The sequence below is a fragment of the Rhinoderma darwinii genome, chromosome 5 (genome assembly GCF_050947455.1).
Source record: "Rhinoderma darwinii isolate aRhiDar2 chromosome 5, aRhiDar2.hap1, whole genome shotgun sequence".
Lineage (NCBI taxonomy): Eukaryota > Metazoa > Chordata > Amphibia > Anura > Rhinodermatidae > Rhinoderma > Rhinoderma darwinii.
The window spans coordinates 338,439,633-338,453,695 of NC_134691.1; the positions used below are offsets into that span (position 1 = coordinate 338,439,633).

The following is a 14,063-nucleotide window of genomic DNA, read 5'->3' on the forward strand; positions in this document are numbered from 1 at the left end:
TTTCGGTTTGTGCTGTTTTTGAGGAAATTTTGCGGTCAGTGGCGATTTTTTTTTCCATATGCAGCGTGCTCTAGAGACCCGGTGCAAATATCAATGGTGTGAACACAGGATAGAACATAAAAGAGGAGCTGCAGCTTCCAGTCACACACGCGGCTGATAACAGGGAACAACAGATTACATTTACCTGTCCTATAGTCATTGTGAACGGACATTCATACCAACCCAATCATTGGCCCCTGTAGACATGTCAGTCGGTCAAAACCAGCCCATGTAAGCCCACCCTCCGCCTGAAATGGCTGATAACTGGGAGCAATAGATTGTATCCATGTTCCCTACAGTCAGCCTCTTAAACACCTGATAACAGGGAGCAATAGATTGTATTTACCTGTATATATATATAAAATAAAAGTATAAACCTCAGATTTACTGTCCCTTTAAAAAGGAATATTTTCGGAGCGGTCGTATAGCAGAGCCGAGGTCGCCATCTGTCTTCTTCCCAGCACTGGATAATAACTCCCAGCAGGTACAGGGATTACTGGAGGATGATGGCGGCTTCTCCAGCGCAGACTGAGGACAAGGTCCAGTCTGATGTCATAGCAAAAAAAGACCAACGGGTCCAGAATTCGCCCTCTTATCAGCGCAGTGTGAATCACGCCCGGTGCTGACATAGAAGTCCCGTGCACTTCACGTTTTTTTGCCTACATTTAACGTAAACGGCAGAAAAAAAAGCTCCGCTGTGACGTCTGCCGTAACTCTGACATCATCACCGTAGATTATAGTGGTGTCCGTTTAATGCAAACGTCATGAAAGGCTATTAAAAAGCGGGCGACGTGTTTAATGAAAACCTGTGACGTCTGCCAGACCGTGGAACCGATCGCACGTAGGCTCCGTGTTAGGGCGGGTTCACACATGGCGGAATTCCACTTAAATTCCGCTGCGGACACTCCGCAGCGTTAATCCGCAGCGGAGCCGTTTCTCCATTGACTTTCACTTTAAATTAGCAGTGTTCGTTTACACGATGCGTACAATTCCGCTGCGGAGCATAGGCTGCGGAGCGGAATTTGGTGTCCGCAGCATGCTCTGTCTGTTGCGGAGCAGTGGCGGACTCATGGCGGAATTTCTCCATTGACTTCAATGGAGATTCAAAGTTCCGCAATGAAGTCCGCAGCTGTCATGCACATGTTATGTGTGCTGCGGATGCGTCTTGCTTTTTTAACTTGACATTTCTTCATTCTGGCTGGACCTATGTATTTCTAGGTCTACAGCCAGACTGAGGAAGTCAATGGGGCTCCCGGAATGACGGGAGCGTTGCTAGGAGACGTCTGTAAATAGTCACTGTCCAGGGTGCTGAAAGAGTTAAGCGATCGGCAGTAACTGTTTCTGCACCCGGGACAGTGACTACCGATCTCAATATACATGTATCTGTAAAAAAACATATAAGTTCATACTTACCGAGAACTCCCTGCGTCTGTCTCCAGTCCGGCCTCCCAGGATGACGTTTCAGTGTAAGTGACGGCTGCAGCCAATCACAGGCAAAGCACAGGCTGCAGCGGTCACATGGACTGGCGCGTCATCCAGGGAGGTCGGGCCGGATGCCGAAAGAGGGACGCGTCACCAAGACACGGGCGGTAAGTATGAATTTCTTTGACTTTCACTAGGGAAAGTGCTGTCCCTTCTCTCTATCCTGCACTGATAGGGAGAAGGGAAGCACTTTTCCCGCAGTCCGCAGCAGCTAGTCCGCATCAATGTACTGCACATTTTGTGCAGATCCGCTGCAGAATCTGCAACGCAGATTCTGTGCGGCATCGATGCGGACAGTTGCGGAGGAATTCCGCCATGTGTGGTCATGCCCTTAAGAAAACGTGCACCGCGCGGTATAAGGTTTTTTGCAGGTTCTCGGAGGATGGACTCGTGTAGTGTACTGCGTTATTACATCCTCCGAAAAAAAGGTTTTCTGACGTACCCCAGCCCGACGGAGGCCGAAAGACATTCTTATCCTCCGTCCGGCTAATGGAGCACTATGGACAGGTGTAGGGTCAGTTCACACGTAGCGGAAATACTGCAGATTTTCTGCAATGTGTTTCGTTGTGGAAAATCGTCAGCATAATACAGCGGCAGCGGGTGGATGATTTGAACAATTGTCATCCACACGCTGCGTAAGTGATGAGGGGAAAAAACGTTCAGAAATTGACTTGAGCTTTTTTTTATTCCACAGCTAGAGGACATTATACTGTATGGTGGCAGCTATGGGGGCATTATACTGTGTGGTGGCAGCTATGGGGGCATTATACTGTGTGGGAGCAGCTATGGAGGCATTATACTGTGTGGGAGCAGCTATGGAGGCATTATACTGTGTGGGAGCAGCTATGGAGGCATTATACTGTGTGGGAGCAGCTATGGAGGCATTATACTGTGTGGGAGCAGCTATGGAGGCATTATACTGTGTGGTGGCAGCTATGGGGGCATTATACTGTGTGGGGGCAGCTATGGAGGCATTATACTGTGTGGGGGCAGCTATGGAGGCATTATACTGTGTGGTGGCAGCTATGGGGGTATTATACTGTGTGGGGGCAGCTATGGGGGCATTATACTGTGTGGGAGCAGCTATGGAGGCATTATACTGTGTGGTGGCAGCTATGAGGGGCATTATACTGTGTGGTGGCAGCTATGGGGGCATTATACTGTGTGGTGGCAGCTATGGGGGTATTATACTGTGTGGGGGCAGCTATGGAGGCATTATACTGTGTGGGAGCAGCTATGGGGTATTATACTGTGTGGGAGCAGCTATGGGGTATTATACTGTGTGGGGGCAGCTATGGGGTATTATACTGTGTGGGGGCAGCTATGGGGGCATTATACTGTGTGGGGGCAGCTATGGGGTATTATACTGTGTGGGGGCAGCTATGGGGTATTATACTGTGTGGTGGCAGCTATGGGGGCATTATACTGTGTGGGGGCAGCTATGGGGGCATTATACTGTGTGGGGGCAGCTATGGGGCATTATACTGTGTGGGGGCAGCTATGGGGTATTATACTGTGTGGGGGCAGCTATGGGGGCATTATACTGTGTGGGGGCAGCTATGGGGGCATTATACTGTGTGGGGGCAGCTATGGGGGCATTATACTGTGTGGGAGCAGCTATGGGGTATTATACTGTGTGGGAGCAGCTATGGGGTATTATACTGTGTGGGAGCAGCTATGGGGGCATTATACTGTGTGGGGGCAGCTATGGGGTATTATACTGTGTGGGAGCAGCTATGGGGTATTATACTGTGTGGGGGCAGCTATGGGGGCATTATACTGTGTGGGGGCAGCTATGGGGTATTATACTGTGTGGGGGCAGCTATGGGGGCATTATACTGTGTGGGGGCAGCTATGGGGGCATTATACTGTGTGGGGGCAGCTATGGGGTATTATACTGTGTGGGAGCAGCTATGGGGTATTATACTGTGTGGGAGCAGCTATGGGGGCATTATACTGTGTGGGGGCAGCTATGGGGTATTATACTGTGTGGGGGCAGCTATGGGGCATTATACTGTGTGGGGGCAGCTATGGGGTATTATACTGTGTGGGGGCAGCTATGGGGGCATTATACTGTGTGGGGGCAGCTATGGAGGCATTATACTGTGTGGGAGCAGCTATGGGGTATTATACTGTGTGGGAGCAGCTATGGGGTATTATACTGTGTGGGAGCAGCTATGGGGGCATTATACTGTGTGGGAGCAGCTATGGGGTATTATACTGTGTGGGGGCAGCTATGGGGTATTATACTGTGTGGGGGCAGCTATGGGGTATTATACTGTGTGGTGGCAGCTATGGGGGCATTATACTGTGTGGGGGCAGCTATGGGGTATTATACTGTGTGGGGGCAGCTATGGGGGCATTATACTGTGTGGGGGCAGCTATGGGGGCATTATACTGTGTGGGGGCAGCTATGGGGTATTATACTGTGTGGGAGCAGCTATGGGGTATTATACTGTGTGGGAGCAGCTATGGGGCATTATACTGTGTGGGGGCAGCTATGGGGTATTATACTGTGTGGGGGCAGCTATGGGGTATTATACTGTGTGGTGGCAGCTATGGGGTATTATACTGTGTGGGGGCAGCTATGGGGCATTATACTGTGTGGGGGCAGCTATGGGGGCATTATACTGTGTGGGGGCAGCTATGGAGGCATTATACTGTGTGGGGGCAGCTATGGAGGCATTATACTGTGTGGAGGCAGCTATGGAGGCATTATACTGTGTGGAGGCAGTTATGGGGGCATTATACTGTGTGGGGGCAGCTATGGGGGCATTATACTGTGTGGAGGCAGTTATGGGGGCAATATACTGTGTGGGGGCAGCTATGGAGGCATTATACTGTGTGGGGGCAGCTATGGGGGCATTATACTGTGTGGTGGCAGCTATGGGGGCATTATACTGTGTGGAGGCAGTTATGGGGGCATTATACTGTGTGGGGGCAGCTATGGAGGCATTATACTGTATGGGGCAGCTATGGGGGCATTATACTGTGTGGAGGCAGTTATGGGGGCATTATACTGTGTGGGGGCAGCTATGGAGGCATTATACTGTGTGGGGGCAGCTATGGAGGCATTATACTATGTGGTGGAGGCATTATACTATGTGGTGGCAGCTATGGGGGCATTATACTGTGTGGGGGCAGCTATGGAGGCATTATACTGTGTGGGGGCAGCTATGGGGGCATTATACTGTGTGGAGGCAGCTATGGAGGCATTATACTGTGTGGAGGCAGTTATGGGGGCATTATACTGTGTGGGGGCAGCTATGGGGGCATTATACTGTGTGGAGGCAGTTATGGGGGCATTATACTGTGTGGGGGCAGCTATGGAGGCATTATACTGTGTGGGGGCAGCTATGGGGGCATTATACTGTGTGGTGGCAGCTATGGGGGCATTATACTGTGTGGAGGCAGTTATGGGGGCATTATACTGTGTGGGGGCAGCTATGGAGGCATTATACTGTATGGGGCAGCTATGGGGGCATTATACTGTGTGGAGGCAGTTATGGGGGCATTATACTGTGTGGGGGCAGCTATGGAGGCATTATACTGTGTGGGGGCAGCTATGGGGGGCATTATACTGTGTGGGGGCAGCTATGGAGGCATTATACTGTGTGGGGGCAGCTATGGGGGTATTATACTGTGTGGAGGGAGCTATGGGGGCATTATACTGTGTGGAGGCAGTTATGGGGGCATTATACTGTGTGGGGGCAGCTATGGAGGCATTATACTGTGTGGGGGCAGCTATGGAGGCATTATACTGTGTGGGGGCAGCTATGGGGGCATTATACTGTGTGGGGGCAGCTATGGAGGCATTATACTGTGTGGTGGCAGCTATGGAGGCATTATACTGTGTGGGGGCAGCTATGGGGGTATTATACTGTGTGGGGGCAGCTATGGGGGGGCATTATACTGTGGGGGGGCAGCTATGGAGGCATTATACTGTATGGTGGCAGCTATGGAGGCATTATACTGTGGGGGCAGCTATGGGGGTATTATACTGTGTGGGAGCAGCTATGGAGGCATTATACTGTGTGGTGGCAGCTATGGGGGTATTATACTGTGTGGGGGCAGCTATGGGGGCATTATACTGTGTGGTGGCAGCTATGGGGGTATTATACTGTGTGGGGGCAGCTATGGAGGCATTATACTGTGTGGGGGCAGCTATGGAGGCATTATACTGTGTGGGGGCAGCTATGGGGGCATTATACTGTATGGTGGCAGCTATGGGGGTATTATACTGTGTGGGAGCAGCTATGGGGGCATTATACTGTGTGGTGGCAGCTATGGGGTATTATACTGTGTGGAGGCAGCTATGGGGTATTATACTGTGTGGGAGCAGCTATGGGGGCATTATACTGTGTGGTGGCAGCTATGGGGTATTATACTGTGTGGGGGCAGCTATGGAGGCATTATACTGTGTGGGAGCAGCTATGGAGGCATTATACTGTGTGGTGGCAGCTATGGGGTATTATACTGTGTGGGAGCAGCTATGGAGGCATTATACTGTGTGGGGGCAGCTATGGAGGCATTATACTGTGTGGGGGCAGCTATGGAGGCATTATACTGTGTGGGGGCAGCTATGGGGGTATTATACTGTGTGGGAGCAGCTATGGAGGCATTATACTGTGTGGGGGCAGCTATGGAGGCATTATACTGTGTGGGGGCAGCTATGGAGGCATTATACTGTGTGGGGGCAGATATGGAGGCATTATACTGTGTGGGGGCAGCTATGGGGGTATTATACTGTGTGGGAGCAGCTATGGGGTATTATACTGTGTGGGAGCAGCTATGGAGGCATTATACTGTGTGGGGGCAGCTATGGAGGCATTATACTGTGTGGGGGCAGCTATGGAGGCATTATACTGTGTGGGGGCAGCTATGGGGGTATTATACTGTGTGGGAGCAGCTATGGAGGCATTATACTGTGTGGGGGCAGCAATGGAGGCATTATACTGTGTGGGGGCAGCTATGGAGGCATTATACTGTGTGGGGGCAGATATGGAGGCATTATACTGTGTGGGGGCAGCTATGGGGGTATTATACTGTGTGGGAGCAGCTATGGAGGCATTATACTGTGTGGGAGCAGCTATGGAGGCATTATACTGTGTGGGGGCAGCTATGGAGGCATTATACTGTGTGGGGGCAGCTATGGAGGCATTATACTGTGTGGGGGCAGATATGGAGGCATTATACTGTGTGGGGGCAGCTATGGGGGTATTATACTGTGTGGGAGCAGCTATGGGGTATTATACTGTGTGGGAGCAGCTATGGAGGCATTATACTGTGTGGGGGCAGCTATGGAGGCATTATACTGTGTGGGGGCAGCTATGGAGGCATTATACTGTGTGGGGGCAGCTATGGGGGTATTATACTGTGTGGTGGCAGCTATGGGGGTATTATACTGTGTGGGAGCAGCTATGGAGGCATTATACTGTGTGGGGGCAGCTATGGAGGCATTATACTGTGTGGGGGCAGCTATGGAGGCATTATACTGTGTGGGGGCAGATATGGAGGCATTATACTGTGTGGGGGCAGCTATGGGGGTATTATACTGTGTGGGAGCAGCTATGGAGGCATTATACTGTGTGGGGGCAGCTATGGAGGCATTATACTGTGTGGGGGCAGCTATGGAGGCATTATACTGTGTGGGGGCAGCTATGGAGGCATTATACTGTGTGGGGGCAGCTATGGAGGCATTATACTGTGTGGGGGCAGCTATGGAGGCATTATACTGTGTGGGGGCAGCTATGGAGGCATTATACTGTGTGGGGGCAGCTATGGAGGCTGTCATGGGGTTCGTTACGTTAATACACGATCAACAGAGCCAGAGACGACAGGGCAACTCCAACAGGGTTTATTGCATCCAATGTTGACAGAACAAGTCACGTTCAATGCAGGAACAACACACAGTCCACAAAATAAGTAATCCCAGGAACATCTTCAGAGTGCTGGCCTCAGCTTCAGCTCTCCTTCAGGTCTAAATCCAGAAGATCCCCATCCTCCCCAGGACAAGCCCTTATATCCCCTCAGGGGGAGGAACATCTTTTCAGTTTCACTGTCTGTATGTGAGTTGTGGTCCTTTGTGCTATCATGTGTAATGCCACAGCAGGGGATGAGGACACAATGGGGGAGATAATTGGATCACCTTTGTTTGCTGGTCTGCACCTGAGCTGAATATAACTGTGGTGCCTCCTGATGACCCCCTGTGGGGACTGGACAATGACAACACTTTAGGTCTTGTGGACTTCACCTCTGACTTGTCAGATTGTCCATAGGCTGGAGACGCGACCTGTGGTACTTGATTAGAGAGTCATCCCTCTCTGCTGAGGACTCACAATAAACCACACATAATGCACCATCACAGAGGCATTATACTGTATGGGGCAGCTATGGAGGCATTATACTGTGTGGTGGCAGCTATGGAGGCATTATACTGTGTGGGAGCAGCTATGGGGGCATTATACTGTGTGGGGGCAGCTATGGGGGCATTATACTGTGTGGGGGCAGCTATGGAGGCATTATACTGTGTGGTGGCAGCTATGGGGGTATTATACTGTGTGGGGGCAGCTATGGGGGGCATTATACTGTGGGGGGGCAGCTATGGAGGCATTATACTGTATGGTGGCAGCTATGGGGGTATTATACTGTGTGGGAGCAGCTATGGAGGCATTATACTGTATGGTGGCAGCTATGGGGGTATTATACTGTGTGGGAGCAGCTATGGAGGCATTATACTGTGTGGGAGCAGCTATGGGGGCATTATACTGTGTGGTGGCAGCTATGGGGTATTATACTGTGTGGTGGCAGCTATGGGGTATTATACTGTGTGGGAGCAGCTATGGAGGCATTATACTGTGTGGTGGCAGCTATGGAGGCATTATACTGTGTGGAGGCAGTTATGGGGGCCATTATACTGTGTGGGAGCAGCTATGGAGGCATTATACTGTGTGGGGGCAGCTATGGAGGCATTATACTGTGTGGGGGCAGCTATGGAGGCATTATACTGTGTGGGGGCAGCTATGGGGGTATTATACTGTGTGGGAGCAGCTATGGAGGCATTATACTGTGTGGGGGCAGCTATGGAGGCATTATACTGTGTGGGGGCAGCTATGGAGGCATTATACTGTATGGGGCAGCTATGGAGGCATTATACTGTGTGGGGGCAGCTATGGGGGTATTATACTGTGTGGGAGCAGCTATGGAGGCATTATACTGTGTGGTGGCAGCTATGGGGGTATTATACTGTGTGGTGGCAGCTATGGAGGCATTATACTGTGTGGGGGCAGCTATGGGGGTATTATACTGTGTGGGGGCAGCTATGGGGGTATTATACTGTGTGGGGGCAGCTATGGAGGCATTATACTGTGTGGTGGCAGCTATGGGGGTATTATACTGTGTGGTGGCAGCTATGGAGGCATTATACTGTGTGGGAGCAGCTATGGGGGCATTATACTGTGTGGGGGCAGCTATGGAGGCATTATACTGTATGGTGGCAGCTATGGGGGCATTATACTGTGTGGAGGCAGCTATGGAGGCATTATACTGTATGGTGGCAGCTATGGGGGCATTATACTGTGTGGCGGCAGCTATGGGGTATTATACTGTGTGGTGGCAGCTATGGAGGCATTATACTGTGTGGGGGCAGCTATGGGGGTATTATACTGTGTGGGAGCAGCTATGGAGGCATTATACTGTGTGGGGGTAGCTATGGGGGTATTATACTGTGGGGGCAGCTATGGAGGCATTATACTGTGTGGGGGCAGCTATGGAGGCATTATACTGTGTGGGGGCAGCTATGGAGGCATTATACTGTGTGGGAGCAGCTATGGAGGCATTATACTGTGTGGTGGCAGCTATGGGGGCATTATACTGTGTGGGAGCAGCTATGGAGGCATTATACTGTGTGGGGGCAGCTATGGGGGTATTATACTGTGTGGTGGCAGCCTATGGAGGCATTATACTGTGTGGGAGCAGCTATGGAGGCATTATACTGTGTGGGGGCAGCTATGGAGGCATTATACTGTGTGGGAGCAGCTATGGAGGCATTATACTGTGTGGGGGCAGCTATGGGGGTATTATACTGTGTGGTGGCAGCTATGGAGGCATTATACTGTGTGGTGGCAGCTATGGAGGCATTATACTGTGTGGTGTCAGCTATGGGGTATTATACTGTGTGGGGGCAGCTATGGAGGCATTATACTGTATGGTGGCAGCTATGGGGGCATTATACTGTGTGGTGGCAGCTATGAGGGGCATTATACTGTGTGGGGGCAGCTATGGAGGCATTATACTGTGTGGGGGCAGCTATGGAGGCATTATACTGTGTGGTGGCAGCTATGGGGGCATTATACTGTGTGGTGGCAGCTATGGAGGCATTATACTGTGTGGTGGCAGCTATGGAGGCATTATACTGTGTGGGGGCAGCTATGGAGGCATTATACTGTGTGGTGGCAGCTATGGGGGCATTATACTGTGTGGTGGCAGCTATGGGGTATTATACTGTATGGGGGCAGCTATGGGGACATTATACTGTATGGTGGCAGCTATGGGGGCATTATACTGTATGGTGGCAGCTATGGGGGCATTATACTGTGTGGGGGCAGCTATGGAGGCATTATACTGTGTGGGGGCAGCTATGGGGGCATTATACTGTGTGGGGGCAGCTATGGAGGCATTATACTGTATGGTGGCAGGTATGGGGGCATTATACTGTATGGGGGCAGGTATGGGGCATTATACTGTGTGGGGGCAGCTATGGGGACATTATACTGTGTGGGAGCAGCTATGGGGGCATTATACTGTGTGGGGGCAGCCTATGGGGGCATTATACTGTGGGGGGGCAGCTATGGAGGCATTATACTGTGTGGGGCAGCTATGGGGGCATTATACTGTGTGGGGGCAGCTATGGAGGCATTATACTGTGTGGGGGCAGCTATGGAGGCATTATACTGTGTGGGGGCAGCTATGGGGACATTATACTGTGTGGGAGCAGCTATGGGGGCATTATACTGTGTGGGGGCAGCTATGGGGTATTATACTGTGTGGTGGCAGCTATGGGGTATTATACTGTGTGGGAGCAGCTATGGAGGCATTATACTGTGTGGTGGCAGCTATGGGGGCATTATACTGTGTGGGAGCAGCTATGGGGGCATTATACTGTGTGGGAGCAGCTATGGGGGCATTATACTGTGTGGGGGCAGCTATGGAGGCATTATACTGTGTGGTGGCAGCTATGGAGGCATTATACTGTGTGGGGGCAGCTTATGGGGGTATTATACTGTGTGGGGGCAGCTATGGGGGTATTATACTGTGTGGGGGCAGCTATGGGGGCATTATACTGTGGGGGCAGCTATGGGGGCATTATACTGTGTAGAGGCAGCTATGGAGGCATTATACTGTGTGGTGGCAGCTATGGAGGCATTATACTGTGTGGTGGCAGCTATGGGGTATTATACTGTGTGGGAGCAGCTATGGGGGCATTATACTGTGTGGGGGCAGCTATGGAGGCATTATACTGTGTGGTGGCAGCTATGGAGGCATTATACTGTGTGGGGGCAGCTATGGGGGTATTATACTGTGTGGGAGCAGCTATGGAGGCATTATACTGTGTGGGGGCAGCTATGGGGGTATTATACTGTGTGGTGGCAGCTATGGAGGCATTATACTGTGTGGGAGCAGCTATGGAGGCATTATACTGTGTGGGGGCAGCTATGGGAGGCATTATACTGTGTTGGAGTAGCTATGGAGGCATTATACTGTGTGGGGGCAGCTATGGGGGTATTATACTGTGTGGTGGCAGCTATGGGGGTATTATACTGTGTGGTGGCAGCTATGGAGGCATTATACTGTGTGGTGGCAGCTATGGAGGCATTATACTGTGTGGTGTCAGCTATGGGGTATTATACTGTGTGGGGGCAGCTATGGGGGTATTATACTGTATGGTGGCAGCTATGGGGGCATTATACTGTGTGGTGGCAGCTATGAGGGGCATTATACTGTGTGGTGTCAGCTATGGGGGCATTATACTGTGTGGGGGCAGCTATGGGGGCATTATACTGTGTGGTGTCAGCTATGGGGGCATTATACTGTGTGGTGGCAGCTATGAGGGGCATTATACTGTGTGGTGTCAGCTATGGGGACATTATACTGTGTGGTGTCAGCTATGGGGGCATTATACTGTGTGGTGTCAGCTATGGAGGCATTATACTGTGTGGTGGCAGCTATGGAGGCATTATACTGTGGGGGCAGCTATGGGGGCATTATACTGTGGGGGCAGCTATGGAGGCATTATACTGTATGGTGGCAGCTATGGGGGCATTATACTGTGTGGTGGCAGCTATGAGGGGCATTATACTGTGTGGGGGCAGCTATGGAGGCATTATACTGTGTGGTGGCAGCTATGGAGGCATTATACTGTGTGGTGGCAGCTATGGAGGCATTATACTGTGTGGTGGCAGCTATGGAGGCATTATACTGTGTGGGGGCAGCTATGGGGGCATTATACTGTGTGGGGGCAGCTATGGGGTATTATACTGTGTAGAGGCAGCTATGGGGGCATTATACTGTGTGGGGGCAGCTATGGAGGCATTATACTGTGTGGGAGCAGCTATGGAGGCATTATACTGTGTGGGGGCAGCTATGGGGGCATTATACTGTGTGGTGGCAGCTATGGGGGCATTATACTGTGTGGTGGCAGCTATGGGGGCATTATACTGTGTGGTGGCAGCTATGGAGGCATTATACTGTGTGGTGGCAGCTATGGGGACATTATACTGTATGGTGGCAGCTATGGAGGCATTATACTGTGTGGTGGCAGCTATGAGGGGCATTATACTGTGTGGTGGCAGCTATGGGGGCATTATACTGTATGGTGGCAGCTATGGGGGCATTATACTGTGTGGTGTCAGCTATGGGGGCATTATACTGTGTGGGGGCAGCTATGGGGGTATTATACTGTGTGGTGTCAGCTATGGGGGCATTATACTGTATGGTGGCAGCTATGGGGGCATTATACTGTGTGGTGGCAGCTATGAGGGGCATTATACTGTGTGGTGTCAGCTATGGGGGCATTATACTGTGTGGGGGCAGCTATGGGGGCATTATACTGTGTGGTGTCAGCTATGGGGGCATTATACTGTGTGGTGGCAGCTATGAGGGGCATTATACTGTGTGGTGTCAGCTATGGGGACATTATACTGTGTGGTGTCAGCTATGGGGCATTATACTGTATGGTGGCAGCTATGGGGGCATTATACTGTGTGGGGGCAGCTATGGGGGCATTATACTGTATGGGGCAGCTATGGGGGCATTATACTGTGTGGTGGCAGCTATGGGGGCATTATACTGTGTGGGGGCAGCTATGGGGGCATTATACTGTGTGGTGGCAGCTATGGGGGCATTATACTGTGTGGGGGCAGCTATGGGGTATTATACTGTGTGGTGTCAGCTATGGGGGCATTATACTGTGTGGTGTCAGCTATGGGGGCATTATACTGTGTGGTGTCAGCTATGGGGGCATTATACTGTGTGGTGGCAGCTATGGGAGCATTATACTGTATGGTGGCAGCTATGGGGTATTATACTGTGTGGTGGCAGCTATGGGGGCATTATACTGTGTGGGGGCAGCTATGGGTTATTATACTGTGTGGGAGCAGCTATGGAGGCATTATACTGTGTGGGGGCAGCTATGGGGGCATTATACTGTGTGGGGGCAGCTATGGGGTATTATACTGTGTGGGAGCAGCTATGGAGGCATTATACTGTGTGGGAGCAGCTATGGAGGCATTATACTGTGGGGGCAGCTATGGAGGCATTATACTGTGTGGGGGCAGCTATGGGGGCATTATACTGTGTGGGGGCAGCTATGGGGTATTATACTGTGTGGGGGCAGCTATGGAGGCATTATACTGTGTGGGGGCAGCTATGGGGGTATTATACTGTGTGGGAGCAGCTATGGAGGCATTATACTGTGTGGTGGCAGCTATGGAGGCATTATACTGTGTGGAGGCAGTTATGGGGGCATTATACTGTGTGGGAGCAGCTATGGAGGCATTATACTGTGTGGGGGCAGCTATGGAGGCATTATACTGTGTGGGGGCAGCTATGGAGGCATTATACTGTGTGGGGGCAGCTATGGAGGCATTATACTGTGTGGGGGCAGCTATGGAGGCATTATACTGTGTGGGGGCAGCTATGGAGGCATTATACTGTATGGGGCAGCTATGGAGGCATTATACTGTGTGGGGGCAGCTATGGGGGTATTATACTGTGTGGGAGCAGCTATGGAGGCATTATACTGTGTGGTGGCAGCTATGGGGGTATTATACTGTGTGGTGGCAGCTATGGAGGCATTATACTGTGTGGGGCAGCTATGGGGGTATTATACTGTGTGGGGGCAGCTATGGGGGTATTATACTGTGTGGGGGCAGCTATGGAGGCATTATACTGTGTGGTGGCAGCTATGGGGGTATTATACTGTGTGGTGGCAGCTATGGAGGCATTATACTGTGTGGGAGCAGCTATGGGGGCATTATACTGTG

At 51.2% G+C, this 14,063-nt stretch overlaps 1 protein-coding gene across 4 annotated transcripts in view; it reads right to left on the reverse strand.

The window, feature by feature from the left end:
- Positions 1-14,063, reverse strand: part of SEC22C (SEC22 homolog C, vesicle trafficking protein) — a 76,389-nt gene that overhangs the window by 21,737 nt on the left and 40,589 nt on the right. Inside the window, exon 1 of one of the 4 annotated variants that reach the window (XM_075827802.1) lies at positions 417-581. The exons of 1 other annotated variant lie outside the window; for it this stretch is intronic. The gene's annotated coding sequence lies outside the window, so the exon portion shown is untranslated. Of the gene's footprint in view, positions 1-184; positions 271-385; positions 582-14,063 lie in introns of those variants that run through there. 2 more of the 4 variants (XM_075827804.1, XM_075827805.1) reach the window with 2 other exon arrangements.